The sequence below is a fragment of the Tachypleus tridentatus genome, chromosome 6 (genome assembly GCF_004210375.1).
Source record: "Tachypleus tridentatus isolate NWPU-2018 chromosome 6, ASM421037v1, whole genome shotgun sequence".
Lineage (NCBI taxonomy): Eukaryota > Metazoa > Arthropoda > Merostomata > Xiphosura > Limulidae > Tachypleus > Tachypleus tridentatus.
Window position 1 is genome coordinate 60,447,931 of NC_134830.1, and position 20,101 is coordinate 60,468,031.

General features: G+C 35.3%; 1 protein-coding gene and 1 long non-coding RNA gene across 5 annotated transcripts in view; one reads left to right on the plus strand and one right to left on the minus strand.

Annotated features, from left to right (window-relative positions):
• for (cGMP-dependent protein kinase for) overlaps nt 1-20,101 on the minus strand; it is a 62,672-nt gene that overhangs the window by 37,955 nt on the left and 4,616 nt on the right. The window contains exon 1 of one of the 4 annotated variants that reach the window (XM_076505111.1): nt 13,231-13,468. The exons of 2 other annotated variants lie outside the window; for them this stretch is intronic. The gene's annotated coding sequence lies outside the window, so the exon portion shown is untranslated. Of the gene's footprint in view, nt 1-5,766; nt 5,786-13,230; nt 13,469-20,101 lie in introns of those variants that run through there. One more of the 4 variants, XM_076505112.1, reaches the window with a different exon arrangement.
• LOC143252649 (uncharacterized) overlaps nt 3-20,101 on the plus strand; it is a 51,015-nt gene continuing 30,916 nt past the window's right edge. Inside the window, exon 1 of the long non-coding RNA XR_013029092.1 lies at nt 3-106. This is a non-coding gene — a long non-coding RNA (uncharacterized LOC143252649). The remainder of the gene's footprint in view (nt 107-20,101) is intronic.

Sequence of the window (20,101 nt, forward strand, 5' to 3'; positions counted from 1 at the left end):
AAGCAACTAGTAGCGTATAGGTCGATTGAGCTCACTGGGCGGGCAGGTCATACAAGGTAAGACGACGGACGGCCCACGTTGACAGGGGTTAGGCCTACGCTTACATGTAAGTACTTGTATCTTAGTGATGCCCTAAATATAAGAAGCCTTTTCTGTAGAATAGCCACGACAGAATTCTGCTGTCTTTAATTCTGTGCTTTGTGAAAATGAATTACTGTATGCACAGTATACGTTGAATTCAGTGAATTGTTAAATGTTTGCTTGAAGGAGTAAAATATAGAGATGGATTTGATGAAGTTACAAAAACGTTGTCCAGTGATGAATGCTTTATTATATAATACTCATTAATGGAGAGAAAATAATAAGCATTCTAAAGAGTAATACCTTCTGTTGTTCAGTAATTCAGGCGTGCTTCAGAGTTAATATCATGATTTGAACAAACTGCAGCCTTACACAGAGGTACATAAATCATGATCTGAACACAAAGTCGCCTTATACACGGATACATAAATCACTATTTGAGCAGGTACCTTATACTCGGATACGTATATCATAATTTCAACACTAAAATATCTTGCAACACAGACAAATAAATCACAATTTATGCCATCTTACACACAGAGATACATAAACCATGATTTGAACATAAAGCTGTCTTGTATGTCTCCAAATTGATTATTTGTTACTAAGCAAGGGCTATATGTGCTCTGCCCGCCACGTATATCAAAACCCGGTTTTTAAAGGTACAAGTCCGCAGTGCTGCATTGTGCCACAGTTTTTTTTATCACTATTAAATAGTTATGCTGTACAAGAAAGGAAAGTTTCACGTTTTGTTTCTTCACTCATGCTTAACTGTACTTTTATGGTGGTTGTTTTCCACCCAGAAGGGATAAACCAATAAAGAATAAACAATTATGGTTCAAAGGTCAGGACGATAAGGAATCTTTATCACCTCAAGCTTAAACTACATGACTTGTAGTTTGTATGCACCAAAACAACTTGAACGTATAAAAGGTTACCACTCTCTAACAGACGCTAACCTATAAAATGTAACTTTATTGTAGAAACTAGCATTTTATAAAACGTTGTAACTTTTAGCGAGCACTACCATCTACAAAATTTAAGTTTCTAGTGAAAGCTACCACCTAAAAAGTGTTGTCACTTTCTAGTGGACATTACCATATATAAAATAGCCTAGCTTTTTAGTGAATACTACCATCTATAAAATGTTGTAGCTTTCTAATGAAGACTAGTATGTGTAGAGTGTTGTCACTTTCTAGTAGATACTACCATCTACAAAATGTTGAAACTTTCTAACGAAGACTAGTATCTATAAAGTACTGTCACTTTCTAACGGAGGCTACCATTTATAAAATGTTGAAACTTTTTAACAGGAACTATATCTGTAAAAAAGTGTTGTCACTTTAGTGGAGACTACCATCTGTAGTGCTGAAACTTTGTAGTGGAGACTAGTATCTACGAAGTGTTGTAATTTTCTAGTTGAGACTACCATCTACAAAACGTTGAACTTTCTATTGGGCACTAGCGACTCTACTCATCACTATAAAACACTCACGACTTTCGATTTGTTCCAGCAACACCATTCTATTGACCACTGTATGACTGACGTATTAATTTTACTTGTTTCGGATAATTGCGTAAACCTATACCAGGACTGTCTTCGACAGTCATTCCTAATTTTGACGTGATAGACTAGGAGGAAAACAACTCGTACACTACATCTGTCACCAATTCCTGGACTACTGTAATCGAATAGTAAGATTTGACCGTCACTTTTATAACGGACCCATGACCTCGAACTGCGAAGATGGATTTTGTGGCAACGAGGTGTAGCCTTGGGCTAGGATTCACTGCCCCGGACGCTATATAAAAGATTACGCTATACCTTTATTTGTTGTTAATGTACTATTTCTTCAAAAAACGAATATTTAAAAATATTTTCCAAATCATTCAGCGTCTCATTGGGACAGATAACCCTGTGGACACACTCCTGATTACAGCTAATTATCTGTCCTGCCGATATCCGTTGTATTATGTTGGTTCACAGTTATTAGTGCTTTTAAATAAACATTATCTCCGTTTAAAGATTTGGATCTTAGATCGCATAAGGAGTTTCTATTTCTACCATCACTGTTAAAACCTCGGTATATAAAGACGATTTTATTACTAGTCCATGAAGTGTCTAGTTCGTCCTAACAATAAACCAAATAGGTTTGCGATAGATGGTATTATTTTACAGCTTTCGCTATTTATTAAATTCTAGCCCGGCTTAGCTAGTGGTTAGAGGAAATCTGACAGTTGTGGGTCCAAATCGCCGCCCCATCAAACAAAGATGGTGATGACAAGCTGCCTTTGTTCTATTCAAATTAGGAAGTGCTAAATTAGGGACGGTTACTGCAGTTAACCCTCGTGTAGCTTTACGTTAAATTTAAAAAAAAACAAAATTTGTTAAATTTTAATGAGTATCCAAACAAAATAAATTACATGTTTTGTTTAATTATCCTTACTAGAATCGGTTCTCTGTTTTAAACATCATTATTTAGTAAATTCATCATAAAAAAATCATACAATTCATTAAGTGCTAACCAAACGCTTCTACAGTTCCAAATGAACTAAAAATGTTTAACCAAATGCTACTACTGTGCCTATTTAAATAAAGCTACGTATATTATATAAGTATAAAAACTAGCCCATAAAAGGTACTACTGGTAACTGTTTACCTTATTGGAATTAATAAGTATTGAATTAAAACACGAGCTATAGTTTGGTTTGGTTTGAATTTCGCGTAAAACTACTTGAGGGCTATTTGCGCTAGCCGTCCTTAATCTAGCAGTGTAAGACTAGAGGAAAGGCAGCTAGTCATCACCACCCACCGCCAACTATTGGACTGCTCTTTTACCGACGAATAGTGGGATTGACCTTATTATTATAACGCCCCCACGGCTGAAAGGACGAGCATGTTTGGCGCGATGGGCTATAGTAACTACGTAGTATAGTCACAAAAATAAAAGTAATTAACATTAAACAAATAGTCATTTGAATATTTCTACAGCTTGTAGCGACTTACAGAAACGCACACAAAATGCGAGTATAAGAAAATACATGTGGGATTAATTATTATAAAAACAAATGTAAACAGGTATCTCGCTTTCTTGAAATATAAAATATTTAATTAGCAAATTTACTAGAAACCCAAAAGTACACAGTTAGTTGTTAAGGAATATGAAAATACGTTCCATACATGCACATTATTGTTGAACGTAATGATCTATCTCTGTTTTTTCTATATTAAAAGACATGCGTGTTCCACACCTAAAAATGAAATGTTGTAAACAAGGAGTAATGTCTTGAAGGGAACAAAACAATAACCAGTTATAAAAATTACCAGTATTAACAAAAAGCTGGCTGTTTTCTACTAAAAATAAATCTTAAAAATCAATCAACAATTGTTAATTTGTTACAATATTAGCAAACAAAAGGCAACTACCATTGGTTTTGTTTATTTTCAATTATTCAATTATTAAACTAGTTGATGAATTTTAGCAGAACAATACTCTCTAAGAAACGGTTGTTCAGAAGTAACGTTTCGTTATTATAAACTCTTCCTAGTTTTCCTTATACAATCAGTTAACAGAGTTCGTTATGCTAGCTGAACCCTGCAGCGTTCGTTGTCATATTGACGTCGACTTATCAGACCCAGTCAAACGAGTTATTTTAACCGAATGATCGTAAATCTTAAACGATTAACAAACACACACATTATATAACGAAAGCCCGGATCTAGTAAAAAGAAATAAAACGTGAAAAGATAGAGTCGCTAATCGCTCGAAAATGTTTCGCGCGTTAAACTGTCAAATAGTAAATAAAAACAGTAACAAATTTGCCAGGGTTATTCATGTCGGGTGAAACTCTACGAAACTGTTATAACCCAGTGACATGTGTTGAATGTGTTCATATTTTTTTTTATAGTATCGAATAATTTTGTATACTATTAAGCATAGATAAAACATTTTTATATATTACAGACACAAATATCCTTCATTTCACTACGAACTACTATTTTTGTATATTTTAATCATAATTAGACGAAATATTAATTGATGTATTCGTTCGTATAGTTACACATACCAGCCGATTACCAGTGGCGCCAATGTTCACTTGGGATGCCAGCAGTTGGTAGGGATGCTTTGGTTTGGTTTGAATTTCACGCAAAGCTACACAAGGGCTATTAGTACTAGCCGTCCCTAATTTAGAAGTGTAAGACTAGAGGGAAAGCAGCTACTCATCACCACCCACCGCCAACTCTTGGGCTACTCTTTTACCAACGAATAGTGGGATTTACCGTCACATTATAACGCTCTCACAGCTGAAAGGACGAGCAAGTTTGGTGTGACGGGGATTAGAACCCGTGACCCTCGGATTACGAGTCGAATGCTTTAACCACCTGGCCGTGCCGGGCCATGGTAGGGATGACAGTGCATGGTGGCTAGGAACGATTTGTAACCTTGTATGGTAATCACATTTTTTTTTTCTTGTCTATAGACAAAAACATGTCAAAGACTCCGTAAACGTGAAATCTTCGTGTGAGCTCTTCAACTTTGTTGTACTCCACTACGCGCAGCGAATTCAGATGTCCAATTTTTTTTCTGTACATTCAAAGAAGAAAAATAAAGTTCTCCATGATGGGAAACGGGGGCAAAACAGGAAAATCGTGACTTCTGTTGCATATCTACATGTACAAAGGATACAAATTTCATGAAGTTGGAGGATGAACCATTGCGTAATAAAAATCTTTTTTTCCAGTATCGTACATGTAAGCAAGAGTTTCATTATTGTATGATAATTTGTTTTCAATGCAAAAACACGATCGTATACGCGCAAACGAGGAGGTCCTACAATCACACTTTTGTGATCGCGTGCGTGAGGTTTTAGTCGTCAAGACGAAGGAAGGTTAATCTAAAAGAATTATCTCTTGGCTTTGTCAACACTTTCATTTTTTTTTATGTTTTTTGGAGACCTGTGTGCATACAGATACGATGAACCGCTGATGATTTGATATAAATAATAAGCGACTTAAAACAGAAAAACGTCTGGTTCAAAAATATCTAACACGTTTCTCAGTAGGAAGTGGTCGAAATATATTTAGCTTTTAAAGTGTGTAGTGCTTTGCGCTCTTTCGCTTTCGGATGCTCAAAGAAAATAGATTTCTGAAAAGATACGACTTCACATACATATATATAATAAAAATAAAATAAATTACAACACGCACTAAAGAAACTTACACACCCCAAATTAAGTCAAGCATTTAATAAATAAGGTAAGGTTATAAGCACATGTGGAACGTTTGTTTGAAGTTAAGCACAAAGCTATACAATGTGCAATCTATGCTCTGGCCACCACGTGTATCAAAACCTGGTTTCTAGCGTTTCAAGTCCGTAGACATACCCATGTGCCACTGGGGAGCACAGAATATGTTCATCACAGTTTAAAAGAAATGGTGGGGGAATCTACGCATATAGACTGATCGGTGACTTCTGATGCACATTTTAAGAATCTTGAAGATAATTTTTAACGTATTCTATACCAAGAAGTAAAAAACGAACCATTTATATGTACACAATGTATACATGTGATACAAAGTAATTTCCATTTAACATTGCAGAACGTTTCTGAAACTTACCTAATACAATAGAAATTTTAAATTGTAAGCATCACTATTATACATAAAACATATTCGAAATTCACCTCTATAAAGACTTCAGATTGGAAGCTCTTTTAACACATCTATACTATACTGATTTCATCCTTCACGAAAGCGCTGTTTATATATATAAGTAACTTTAGCTTTAAGGTATTTATATGCAGGAAATGTGTGCATCCTACACTAGACAAAAACACGTCATAGAAATAACGTCTCTATAGTAGCCCAAGGCTCATTTGATCAACAGGTACAAGTTATAATTAAGACCACAGTCACACGTACGATATTACGAGACTAATTCGTAGAATACAAGTCATACTCAATAACAAGTACCGTGACTGGTCATGGAACGTGTCTCTCAGAGAAACAGCAAGAAATAAACACTAATTTATTTACAAAACGAGACATGTGAAAGACAAATGGTACGTCACCATGTGATCAGCCTCTTTCTTGAAATATGGATACTGGACAGCAATAATGATTTAGACTCATCTGATAAACAGCAGACGAATGATTAGCAGGAATTATATTTACTTACAACCAGAATTTCCCAGAATTCATTCCTACTATTCCTGTTAACAGAAGAGAAAGTCGCTTTTTCCAGCAACACTCACCTCACATGTGGTCAAACTCGCCAGACAGTTAATTAAGTAATTAATAAAGAATGACTTGGACAACTTCTCCCGGCCAGATTGTAACAGGATTAATGTACTTCAAAGATGTTTCCATCTTATTTGTTTTGATTTTGTAACTAACCGAGCACACCTGTATTAAAATATTTACAATGTTTACGTTCTGTGGTGGTTTCGTAAATGACATCTTTATATCACAATCTTTATGTGAGGCATCATGAATTCTTTGTGTTAAATAGAAAATAGAAAACTATGCCTATTAACTGCTATTCTTCAAGCACATCTCCCATTTGCTTCTGACTGAGAAGTTTTATACACGTATGAAACACTCTTGTACTTAACTTGTAAAGTCATACAACACCCACGTGAAAAAAACAACAAAAGGCAACCAGAAATCAAATACACCAAGACAACTATATTACAACATTGGCTCACAAGCACATATACGTAAACCTAGAAGGTTCTATTTTAGAGAAGAGGACACGAACTTCTGTAATAATTCACACAACCGTATCTAATTTAAAATGACTGGGGGTTAACCATGAAACGTTCAACAACGTCGACGAGTTACCAAAAAACTCTCATTAGATTGGTATACTATTTTCAATCCCCCTTTTGCCAGGGCACAAAGACCGTTTTGTACTACTATATATAACACCAACGATTATCTACGAAGTCATCTGGTCCCTCCCAGAAAGACTTTTTCCAAGCACCAACAGGCGAAACGCAACTCTTTTTCTCTACCATATATTTTAAGCATCATTATACGTTTTTTATTGTTGTTGTTTTTTTTCACGCTGGGAAACCTGGATGTTTGTTTGTTCTGATTTTACGCAAAGCGACACGAGGGCTATTTGCGCTAGCCGTCTTTAATTTAGCAGTGTAAGACTAGAGGGAATGAAGCTAGTCATCACCACCCACCGCCAACTGTTGGGCTACTCTTTTACTAACGAATAGTGGGATTGACCGTAACATTATAACGCCCCTACGGCTGAAAGGGCGAACACGTTTGGTGTGACGAGGATTCGAACCCGCGACCCTCGGATTACGGGTCGAGTGAAACCTAGATGTATAACCTTGCTCTTACGTTTGTTACGTAGTACGATTTGTCTGGGACGAGTCTCCGATTTGTTCTACTACGTACATTAGGTATTACGATTTCAAACGATCGAAAATTTTAATTTAAAAGTTAATTGAATTTCGATATGTATCAAATTTATATTTGCCAACAAGATCGATACACGCAATTTTCTTTCTTGATACAAATATACTTCAATATAGAAACAACAATACAATTTATAATAGTGGTTATTACAAATACTGGTTTATATACAAAAGTTTTCAAACTTACAAACTATAATGAGTCTTCTATCTGGTTTAGCACTGAATATTTTAGCGACGTTCCAGATTGCGTAAATTTATTCTGAGTTGATACTGTTACACGTTGCTTGAGCTAGCTAGCTTGGCTGGCCTCACGCCACTTACAAGCTAAACTGGGTTTTTACCGACGAAGATATTTAATATCCTCGAAGAAATACTAACGCCTGAAGTCAATTCACTGAAGTTGAACGGTTTGTAATGTTCTAAACCTATAAACGTCCCTGGTTAAATACCTGTAGTTTTACAATTAATAAGCGTTAACTACAACTATAACTTACGAGGCTTATAGCATAGTAAGTATAGCTGAACAATATCCTCCTACTGTCTCTTGGCTAGCTTTTATACTAATTAAGCGAAATTCCCGAACGTTGAACAATATTTGAAGACACACCAGTGTTTTTACAAAACATACTGTTGATTCTTGCTCTTGAGAATCTTCTATAAATTTAGAGAACAGACGAGACTTTTGTAAAACAGATTTAATAAGATAAAATACATGCATTTCTAAATACATATTAAACTGAAAGGAACACAAATATTAAAATAAATATATAATAGTAAATCCCTTACAAGTTTAAAATATGATAAAAGACCACTGATCAAATAATGGATACATGTGAAATTCATTTTTAGAAATGAAAACCGACACACTTCAAATATAACACTCAGATTAATATTATTATGTAATTATACGGTTGTCACTTAACAGTCTAAACAAGTATACCACTGATGATAGCATACTGTATTGGTAATCATTAACACAGAAAATATTTTAGATCCTTACAGCAAATAACTCGTATCATCACAAGAAATTGTTGACATCACAGAAAACCCCCGAAACTGTTACAGTACAAACCCCAATAATATCATGGTATAAACATTTCCACAGTTCTCTCCTGAAGCAGTAAGACAATATTCCAGAAACTTATCACACAATATATCTGACACTATCATAGTATATATACCCTTAGTACGACCAGAGGAACCTCAGACACTAACTACTAAATATCCTTAATAAAGTCTTATCTAACCCATTGGTACAATCTTAAAATAACAACAGTTTTATAGTTAATTTCAGAGTAGTCTTTTTCTCATTTATAGCAACTTCCCCACACTTATGACGGTAATCATAAGAGAAGCCTAAAGCATTTAAAACTATTAAACATGACAGTGGTTAAAACTCTGGATAGGTAAAGCGTTAAAATACTTTAACGGTGTAAATAACCTCCAGTGTTGACCGCAATGCTCTTGCACATTCATCAAAAGAAAGTTAAGTAAAGTATATTACACGGAAGTCAAATTATGGTAATTTCAAACACCACGTGGGACGACCATCTTGCTTGGTTGGTTCGTTGGTTTGGAGTTTTATGGCGCAAAGCAACTAAGCTATCTGCGCCAAACATCTGGTAAATTTAAAAGTAAAGTTAAATTATTAAAATTCGTAAAAAACGTAAAACAAACAAAACAAAACAAAACAAAACAAAATTTAAATATTGAATTAAAAACTTAAATAGCGTTAAAAAAGGTCAACAGCCTTTAAGAAACTAAAAACATTTTTAGGGTGGACAGTGTCACCATTGCCAATAACGCTGTCCAACGTTATGGATACACCTTGGGATGAAACATGTCTGAAATGATCGCAACGACGGCTAGAGAGTAAAATGTGGCTTATTGTGACCTGAGTGTCACACCACACATTGGGGCATCAGTCCCGCATAAAAAAAAAACGATCAGTTAAAGAACTGTGACCAATGTGTAGTCCAGTTAGAACTAAAAAAGCTTGTTTTCACGTTGCTCACTCCAAGTCGACTGCCAGCTGGCACGGAGCTGAACCTTGAATACAGGACCATAATCCATGTATGAAACAGACACAGCAGTGATAGTGCCAGAGCAGACAGATTTAGCTGCTGTGTCGGCGAACCCGTTCCTGCAAATACCAACGTGGCCTGGCATCCAGAAAAACTGGATAGAAGGAGATGTTAGAGAGAAATGGGCCAGTCGGTTTTGAACATTGACCAGAACAGGGTGTGTCCTAAAGTAAAGCGATTCCCAGGCCAGTAAAGAACTAAGCAAGTCAGTATAAATAATGCAGTTTGGGTACTGCTTAGCTTCTATGTGATCCAAGGCAAAAGAAATGGCGTGCAGTTCACCAGTGAATACAGAAGCTGTAAAGGGGATTCTGCGCGCAACCACGTAACCACAACAAACTATGGCACAGCCCACACAGTCAACTGATTTCGAATCATCTGTATAAATAGGAATGGAAGGATGGTTCGAAAGAGGTTCAGCAAATAACAGACAGTATTTCCAATCGAGAGTGTCTGCCTTTCTCAGATGACTTAAAGATAGGTCACAGTTGAGGGCTGTAAGAAGCCATGGTGGGATAGGCTGACCAGTGGATACAGCAATATTATCCAAGGACAGACCCAATTCACCCAAATGCGCCTGGATATGAAGGCCAAAAGGAGCAATGGTAGATCGTCTGTTCTGAAAACGTATGGCCCATCAAAGAAGGAAGACGCAACCCCGATGGGATGCTTTGGTAGGGATCGAAGTTTCGAAGCATATAGTAAAGACAGTTGCAAATGGTAGAGGTGTAAGGGAGATTCACGAGACCCTGTGTACAATCTCTGGAGTGGGAAAGTGCAGAAAGCCCCAGTTTAGAGCAGAAGTCCCTGATGATGAATGGGAATGAATGCCATAATCAAGTGACCCATAGTCTTGTTTCCATCGAATAAAAGAACGATATATCTTTAGCATAGAACATCGATCTGCTCCCCAAATGGTGAAAGAGAGGACACAAAGGATGTTCAGTGCTCTCGTACATTTGATTCGTAGCTGCTTGATGTGTGGTATAAAGGTCAACTTACGATCAAAGATAAATTCCAAGAACTTTATCTCAGGGTTTGGTTTGGTTTGAATTTCGAGCAAAACTACTCGAGGGCTATCTGCGCTTGCCGTCCCTAATTTAGCAGTGGAAGGCAGTCATCACCACCCGCCACCAACTCTTGGGCTACTCTTTTGCAAACAGATAGTGGGACAGACCGTCAGTTGTCTCAGAGACCACGGGAAGCACAACCTCGCCGACACGGAATTCAGGATCGTGTGAATACTCCGTTGGCATGGAAACGGTTTTAGAGAGAGAGAAGTTGAAACCGTTTGCTGTGGTCCACTTTCAAAAACGATTGAGGGCAGTCTGTAGCTGCTGCTCAATATACCCCATGTTCGAAGACTGACATGAGATGTGAAAGTCGTCGACATAAAGCCAGCTTGCAACAGTAAGGGTGATGGCATTAATCTTTAAACCGAGAAGTGTGACACTCAAAACACAGCCCTGAGGGACTCCAAGTTCCTGTAGAAAAGAATGGGAATGTGTCAAAACCACACCAACTTGGAATTGCCTGTCCATTAAAAATCAATAAAAATGGGCAAATGACCATGTAACTCATATAAGTGGAGGTCTCGTAAAATTCCATACTTCTATGTAGTATCATAAGCCTTCTCAAGGTTAAATAATATTGATACAAGATGTTGTCGTTTGAAAAAGGCTTCTCTGATTGACGTTAAGTTGAATCAGGTGGTCCATGGTTGAGCACTGTCGTCGAAATCCACACTGGGTGGGCAAAAGGAGGTTGTTTGATTGGAGGAACCAAACCAGACGAGCATTGACCATCCTCTCTAAGGTCTTACAGAGACAGCTCGTCAAAGCAATTGGACAATAGTTTGAAGGAATCTTGGAATCCTTCCCAGGCTTAGAGAAAGGAAGGGCAATAGACAGGAAAACATTCTCCTGCTAGATCTTGTTAAAAACAATCAGAAGAATAGCAAGAGAAGCAGGAGATAGATGGCGTAGCATTTCATAGTGTACATCATCAGGTCTAATCGATGCACTGCTAGACTGATAAAGGGCCAGTTTGAGTTCCACCAGTGTAAAGGGGGCGATTATAGTCATAGAGACGATCAGCTCTAAAGGAAAGAGGTAATCGTTCTACTCGAGTCTTGATAGCTAAGAAGGTGGAGGATGAATCAAAAGTTGCAGATACCCGGCAAAAGCTTTCACCGAGCGTATCGGTGATGCTTCGGGTATCAGCTACTTCCTGGCCATCAGAGAGCAAGATCGAAAGAAGGGCAGAATTAGACTGCTCACTAACTTTTCGAATCTTGTCCCATATGACTTTGGAACTGGTGATGGAAGAGACGCTAGTTTTGAACTTAATCCAAGATTCCTTTGGCTTTGACGTTTTACCTGCCGAGCATGTGCACGGACCTGCTGGAAAGTGATGCAGTTCGAGAGAGTGGAATACCTACAAAAAGTATATTAGGTCCGTTTTAGAGCCTTACGTGCCATATGGCAGGCAGGATTCCACCACGAACGAGGATATCGTGGAAAACGCGTCGAGGTTTTATGAATAAATTGAGCAGCTGCCTATATTAAACAGTCATCGACTACTGCCAGTCTCTCTCAAAATGATAGGAAAATGATCACTGCCTCGTGGGTTACCGTCGACCCTCCATGGAAAGTGGGAGAATAGTGGAGGGGAACAAATTGAGAGATCAACAGCAGTAAAGGTCAGACTAGTTGCATGAAAATAAGTATAAGAACCAGTATTGGAAAGAGAAAGGTTGTGATCTGAGAGCATAAGCTCTACTGAGCGACACCTCCCATCAATATCAGTACCCCCCCAGTGGGGATTATGCCCATTAAAGTCCCCCAGGATTAAAAAACAGAGATGGCAACTGTTCAACTAGAGCATCAAGATCTGATTGGTCATAGGTCTCTTCAGGAGACAGGTAGAGAGAACAACCAGTGATGATACTTGGTTGACCATAACTCAAGTGAGCCAGCCGATTGACCCCAGGGGAGCCACCCCAAAGCCGTTCGTCTACAGGAATTCAAGGCTAAAATGATTCGTTAGGATTGGACCCCTCAAAAACCAAGGTCCTCTCCCTCCTTCACGGGCTGTCACGCATGGCAAACACGTGCGTGGATGTTTAGATCCCAGAAGAGGTAAACTCAAAGAACAGAACCTTCTCTGGGAGGTCTCCTCACCAAGTACAGGTATCCACACCAAGGGGGAATAACCATCTGTTTTCCTTATATTGCTCTGGTAAAGAAATCAAACACCACACTCCAATACTTTCAGTGCAACGAAATAAAAAATAAATTAAACGATATTATTTAATAATTAAGAAAAACCCATACACGAAAACTGATACCGTGTAAAAATGGAATCTTTTATTTTTATGGTTCTCATTACCTTCGACTCCAATTACTATAGTGAGACCGAGACGGACGTTCAGTTGTAAGCTTACCAAGTGACAGGTTGTCCATAGACCGTGAAAAAGTTGCCTAGCATATTACGTCAGTTTGGTTACCGCCATTTCAAAATAAGCATTCAGGACACTCTCTATCAGTCACCATCGTGGCCTTTTGTGTTTCATCAAATAAAATTAAAATGTATTACATTATAGAAATAATTATTAATAGATAATTACCGTATGTCATGAATCTGCTTCCTATACCATTAATAATGTACAAACTGTTCATCCTATTCTTGATGAGAGTCTAGTCGGTTCCCAATTTCATTCAGAATGGGCTGCGAAACGAGTTGATCTCTACGTATGGATTTATAAAGCAGTGTAAACATATGACATCCACGTGTACTGAGCTAGCCCTGATAAACCAATGTCTCTTCGAAAACGCGGAGAACAGTGATATAGAACTAAGCTTCCTATAAACACGCAAATATCAAAAGTTCTGTCTCCCAGTGTTGTCGGTTCAGCATGATTATTAATGTATGACAAACAGTTTCCGGTAAGTTCTCGTCTTATCATACTTCCATGTCTAGGCGTCTAAACTAAGTTAGATATGCCCATGTAATTACTTCGTAGTGTCGATGAATCTTCACCAATATTGGTATATTTTGCGATTTTTATGTATATTTCCATAGATCGAATAAACCTCAATGCCAAATTTGGTGAAGATCCATTTACAGTAAAAGTAGTGGTGAAAAAAAGTCCATGAATTGTAGAACTAAACAATTTGTATGTACCTCTGCATGGACCAAATGAACCAAGTGAAAATTCATCCACATCCTGCGAAGTAGTTAAGTGGGCATACAACAGACACGATTTTTTTTATACACACATACTTCAAAACATTAATACCTTACGTTCTTAATGTAACATTATACACATACTACCGTTTTCGTAATATAACCTGAATCAACTTAGGACTACACGTTCATTTTTCTGAATATCGCTAACCTTGACGACGCAGAAACCATGACAGACCATTACATAGACTCAAATGACATAATTCAACGACAACATATCGTTTTAACTTTTCAAAGAACTGTGATGACTTTATTGACAGGAATCTCTTCAGATTCAGCCCAAACGCCATTCTATTGACAAATACGCCTAATCACTGCAAAAAAATATTATGTAACACGGATCACCAACTTCCATGGTACATGATATTGTTGTAGGCTTATATTATTTTTGGTTAATATAATTTGAAATTTGTTTTGACTTTTGTAATATATGATAATCAAAGACCTTGAAAAATACGTATGCCTTATCTTCAAGTAAAATTAAAAAACAACAAAAAACATTTCTATGAAGTTGTTTGTAGTTATTTTTACAATTTCCATCCATCGTTCAGCACTGGATATGTTAAAAGTAATAAAAAAAGGTATTAAAAAATAAGTTCTGCGTCAAGAACTGCTAGAAGGTCAAATAAAAGAGCGTATCATTCAGAATAAAAAAACACTACTAAACACTAAGAGGTACAGACCTATTCTATGTACCGATAAAAGTTAACACTCCTACGAAAAGTGGGGCCTAATAGGCCCCAGAGCAACTTGAAAGGTTATTAATATTAGGCTAATAATTTTGTATTTAAATGAAATTGCCATTTAAATCGATTAATGAATGGATTAACGAGATTCCCACTGTCCCTATCTACTATCTAGCGAAACCACAGCCAGGGGAACGGGTTTGGAGAAATCGGGACTAGAAACGTCTTTTCGTAGGAGTGTTAAATAAACACATCCTTAAATAACAAAACAAAATAGGATAAGCTGGTTCAAACACTAATAAACAAGAGTTAACACGAAATTAACCTCAAATATAATTGTTTAAATAGTATGCAAGTCATTTGTAAATCATAGAACAATCCAGTTGAAATCCTACTGTATAAAATTACTTTGAAAAGTTTTGCTTTACTTTAATACATGAATCAAACGCGGCGATGAGTAATGTTCATGAACCATACAGTTTTAAGTTAGGCTTAAATCAGGATCGACAACTGCAAAAGAAACATTAATATAAACAAAATAAAAGATATATTTTGCGAATTAGCTAATGTAATAAAATAAAAACCTGAAACAGAAAACAAATTAAGATGTAAAAGTAAACGTGCAAATGTTACTAAAAACGGACAGAGACAATTACAGACAAAATTATAAATATCTGATATATTACGGTAAATCTAGGCCAGATGTGGCCTAGTGGTTAATATGTCAAAGTACAAGTCAAATCTCGGATTTGACCTCGCGATATACCGTTGAACAGGCTATACGCTTTTAGCTCCAGGCACATAAACGTCCGCAGAAAATTTTCCAGGGAGGGACAAAGTAATGTGAAATAGTGAAGGGAATAATAATAATAAAAAATAAAATCATAAGTATGTTGAACGAGTAAGTGGTAAGTCTATGGATTTGTAACGCTAACATCAGGGGTTAGATTCCCCTCGGTGAACTCAGCAGATAGCCTGATGTGGCTTTGCTATATATAACAAGAAAAACAAACACACAATTGCTGTGTGAATAAAGAATTGTGTGTCTTTATTTACTTTACAGGGTCAAGTACTTTTATGATGCTAAGGGAATGATGTATGTACAAACTAAAACACTTAAAGAAAATGAAGCCAATTAGCCAACAATCCAGTATGCCAGAATGTATCAGCCTTATTCTTAGCTAACATGGATAAGTTCCAGAACAGTAGGTATTGTAAGAGAAAGGAGCACTTGCTGTTGTTTGAATGTATCACTTATTTAGACCGTTGTCATGTCACTCACGGCATATCCTAGTGTATTTTGAAGAAGTGAACTTTGCACTAAATAGATACAGAAAAACACAAATAAAAATTATTTTCATCCACTAAAGTGTATACCCAAAAATAAGCAAACAGTATCAGATGAAGAATACATTCATAATAATGTAAGCAATTTAACACATATTCAACACAAACACAAATTATTCCCAGTAATTCATTAGCGATATTAAATACAGAAAATGAACTCTAGTGATCAAAAAACAATTGTAAAAACCATAAACTGAGATAAGATGTAACTGAGTTCACACTCTGCCAAGAAAAAGCAAAACAAAAAACAAGAACATGCGCCAAGTACACAGTTCACTGACACATGGTTTAATTTTTTAATTTTTTTTTTTTTTGGGGGGGGGATGTTGATATGCAAATATTTTTGCTTTGTTTAACATTACTATAAAAGGTACCCACCAACCTAGGGATTAAAGTGATACTTAGACTGCATCCTTCCACCACTTTTAGCTGTAGTAAACGAATTATTTGTCCAATAAAAAGGCACCCATTTTACATGTGACAGCACTTTTGTTTGGCATCTATTTGTAAGTTCCTCTTTTGTGTTATGTTAATAACAAAGGTACCTAAAATATGTCTGGATTAGAAAAGTAATACTAACAGTGGACATGTGGACTTCACACTCTCATCATTTGAGCTGTAGTACATAAACCATTTGTTAGGTAATAGGATGTTTGTGCTCTGTGTAACACCACTTTTGTTTAGCGTTGTTTTAATAAACTTTGCTAGTGACCTCTTCACTCATCTGAACCGTCATTTACAGCTCTCAAGCAGTAAATGTTTAGTTATTCCCAAACTGGAACCATTCATCAGATTAACCCATGCACATAAACTCTGTCTTAGGAGAATTCACCAAAGATCTTTTACCAAATAATAATCAAAATATTTTTTTATTATAGTTATCTTTGCCTTAGGACTTTAAGAAAGTGATCTCAAAAATGCTAAATGGGACTTAGTCTGTAGAAGCAAGTTAATTTAAAATCTCCACTATAAGTCTGGAAAGTTAGAGTAATTAAGAATAGTTTTTGGATTATGAAAGTAATAAAAGTGTCATTTTTTCTCTCTGTTTTACCATAACTCTCATTATACTGTTTTACAATATTTTGTAATAACTTTATGTGCACAGTAATTTTAAGATCATTCATTTGAAACAATAATTTTGACAATGAATGGCTAAATACATCAAATTATGTATTGCATTTAAACTACAATACTAAGTATGGATCTTATGATATGGTCTAGTAACCTTGTCCAACAATATTGTTTTGTTGAAAAGGCTAACTACTACAATTTTTCACAATCTTAACTAGATGCTACTCCCAGGGGCAACTATATTACCACAATGTGAAAACAACCTTTAGTTTTATTCCACTGTAAACTATATCCATCTTCTAAATGATTTTAATGATAGAGGGAAAAATATTTCCTTCACTTAATAACTCTTTTTCTTTCATACTTGAGAAACTGTCCAAATGATATGTTTATGAAGTTTTAGTTGTACATAACATTATCTTTAAAACATTTTATTAATGTTAGTGTTATCCAATCTGAATGTATAGAAAAACTTCATAAATTTAAATTAAATGTCTTAATCATTAGGGAAAGGAACCTTACAATGCAATACTGTAATAAAATTATATACAAAAATGTAAAAACAAAAAAGCATTCACGAATTAATTTGAGTACAAGTTTATCCACTGTATTAAATGTACATTGAGAGCCTTAAAAACTAAGCAAACATTGCAGCAAACACTGAAATGCAAACCCTTTATTTAAATTAAATATCAGAGTTTATACTTTCTGAACTCTTCTGACTGGTTTTAAGAGTAAAAAAACATTTTGACTTATATTCTGAAGACTTCTTCAAATCAGGGTTCTATATCTAAAATATCCTTGAAACAATTAAAGAAGCTGTTTTAAAATAACTCTAATAACTGATTAACTATTAAAATGGCCATGAAAGAAGTAAAAGAGTTTTTCATGTTGCAAAACAAAAGCAGAAACTGGAGTCAAGATACACAAGTATATATATATATTAGTTTTTCATTTATCCTCCAACAGTTCAAAGTCTTAGAAAATATAATTTATTCTTATTTATGGAATATTAACAATATACATAGAATACCGACAACATCTTCTACAAGCAAAGTTGTTATTTCTCAATTTATTAGCAAACTCATTTAAGAAATATGTTAAACTTAATCTGACAGTTAACTGGCATACTCTATTTCCTCAGAGCAGGTATACTTAAATAATGTTAATTTCTTTAAACACACATTTTTGTAACTGGACATATGATTGTACCACAAAATACAAAAGTTACACACCACTCTTGATCTATATGATACTTGGACGTGTATATCATCGCAAACTCTCAATAATGTTTTTTTTTTTAAGTAGTTTAAGAGTTTTTGTTAGAATAACTGTTAAACAAAATTTCGCTCAACTGATTAGGCTGCTTTAGGATGGGGACAGTTGTATATGTTTGCACAATACATGCAACACTAAAACAACTTGACTAGCATTCCATTTTCCAATACCTTAAATTCTGTGCAATCTAACCTATATAAAAATCATGTTTGGATTTCTCAAAATAGGAAGAGTCATAAGAGCCAAAATCTCTACTTGTTATGATTATAGTGAGGGGGATGTGGGGGGTGTTGGACATAAAATTTATCATGGAAGTAAAAATATGGATTCAATTTTAAACTTAAATTGTTTTTGAATTAAGCTATTTTCTGTTCTATCACCAACGTTTTAATTAAAAACAAACCTCTTTACACCTTGGAGACTCTAAATAAAGAAATAAACAAATATTTTTCCAGTTTTGCTGTCTATATATTTTAATTTTTTACTTTCAGTACATAAACTAACAACAATATCAAATCACACTTTTGTTCCTAAGCAATATGACATAAAAGCCATTGATGGAAAGTAGTGTTACCAAAATGTACTGGGTTTTCTATATATTAGTTGTTGTTAATCTAAACAATTTTTTACCAGTAATTTATTCTATGAATATGCCAATGAAGTCATTTCATGAATTACCTTAATTTTGATTGTCTCACCAAGGAAATGACTGATGTTTAACTGCACTCATCTTTCTCTTTGTTGGTCAAGCTCGATTTGTAAAATTTATTCATTTCAGTTAGCTACGAAATGTGAGGTTAGCGTATTGTATGGGATGGGGGTGGTAGCTCTTGCCCCTATCATTTTTAAAGGGCTATATGCTATTATTATATGAAAACCAGACTCCCTTTTTCTTTACCTAAAATACATTTGAAGTAAATGATTTTGGTACATCAGAAAGCAGATTACAGAAAATGGTGTCCACAGAAATGCATTAAAATAAACTTTAGTTAAAAAGTGACTTCCCACAGTTTTTTTGGCACCCCATGTTTGAAATTAAGGCTGAAAATGCATTCAAATATCATTTTATGATATGTGTTCCAATACAGTTCATTTGAATTTAAAAAACCATATTCTTATAGTTAAAAAAGTTAAATAAGGAAATTAGCATTTTTTGCAACTGAAAAAAATACATAATAAGGCCTGGCCACAAGAAGGGAAAATAATTCCCAAAGTTCATAAGTATGTGAAATTCCCACCTCCCCAAAAACATTTTCCTACCCTCACTCATGAAAATCTTTGCAATTCCTATATCAGTATTCAATATTCCTTTTGTTGACAAATTAATGAACATTATTTACATTATAGATTGATAATTTCTTTTTTCTACAGTGCTTGATTTATAAAGCACTATGCAGCATTCATCACCAACTTTGTTTCTTCTCATACTATATTTAGAAATTTTATTATCAGCTTCTAGTTTAAGGTTTATTGCAAACAGCAACTTTGTGAGAAAAATCCTTAAGTCTGACTAACAGTGCTCCATTATGCAAAATATTTACCTATTCATACCATCACCAAGAGCTAACCAGATGAATAAATATGGTCAATAGCCAACTGGATATTTGGATTTACATTTATAACAGTGCATCATGTGGTTTGAGATCCTTTTACTCATTATTTATAAAATTAAATAAAGGTTTATATTTAGTTTTTTAGCTCCATTATTATCTTTGTTTTAAATCATACATGTTGAAAGTGCAATAATATTATCTAAGTCATTCATTTTTTTTTGTAGCACATATACATATATCTTAAAATGTTAAATGCCTGCTCCATTTGTTATTATCTGCACTACTTGAATATACGAGTGTCTAAGTAACTTGAAAT